Raw genomic sequence first — 1,062 nt, forward strand, 5'->3', positions numbered from 1 at the left:
CACAGCCAGGCCACGCCCCCCAGCCAGGGCCCGCCCCCGCCCGTCTCCACGGCAACCGCGTCAACACGCGCTCCACAACAGCAGCGTCACCCCCGAGGGATCCCCGAGGTGCTCCGCGGGCTCCCGCCTGCGCGACTATCCCGGACACTCAGAGCTGCGTCAGGGCCTCCCGTGGGGGGCTGAGGGGACCCTGGTCCCCGCTGGCTTCCAGGATCTTCCCGAGGTGCCCCGATTGTTGCAGGACGACTCGCTGTCATGCCCATCAGTCACGCTGTGAAAAGCATTGCGGATTATTATTAGAAATCGTGACGTCTTAGACACACCCCCTGCCAGTCCCAGGGAAGCCCTTCAGAATAGGGAAACTGAGGCAGGGGTGGCAGGAAGAGGCTGGAGCCACCGCATTCCTCCAGCTGACCCTGCATGGAGCGGGGGTAGGGTCTCTGGAAGGAATCCTGCCCCGTCGGGGACCTTCAAGGTGCCATCTCGGTCTCCCCATGACATAGCCCTGCTGGAGAGGGGTTGTCACTCTCATTGTTGCCGTGTGGACACTGGGACAGGCAACACACAAAATGGGGACAAGCTCTCTGCCTCTGGGGGGCTTCTGTTCCAGCGGGGGAGGGGACGGAAACATTTTTTATAAGTCTAGGGAACCAGCAGTTAGCGTAATGGCTATGTCGCTGGACTCCCATGTAGTCGACTGCGGTTCGAGTCTCGGACCCGGTGGCTTAAACTCACACCGGGTGCATGTGCGTGTGTGCCCAAGATCCCGAGAGGAGAATGGAGGAGAAGGGATTGCGGCGTGGCCATCCTCCCTGGGGGGTGATGTCTCGCTTTCTGTCTCTCTGTCTCTGTCTGTCTTTCTGGCGAGTGCATGTGCCCTATAACAAAAACCTCTCCAAAAAAAACCTCTGTCGGCTGGGTGGGACTCCCGGACCCTTAACCACAATGTCCCCTCTACAAAAAAAAAATCTATCAGGGGAGGAGTGAAGCAACTGAGGTTCCTTTCAGCAGGGAGGGTCCAGGGTGGTGGGCCCAGGACGGGGTGCAGGGGGGGGTGGTTCA

Source organism: Tupaia chinensis, unplaced genomic scaffold (genome assembly GCF_000334495.1).
Source record: "Tupaia chinensis unplaced genomic scaffold, TupChi_1.0 Scaffold000201_2, whole genome shotgun sequence".
Lineage (NCBI taxonomy): Eukaryota > Metazoa > Chordata > Mammalia > Scandentia > Tupaiidae > Tupaia > Tupaia belangeri.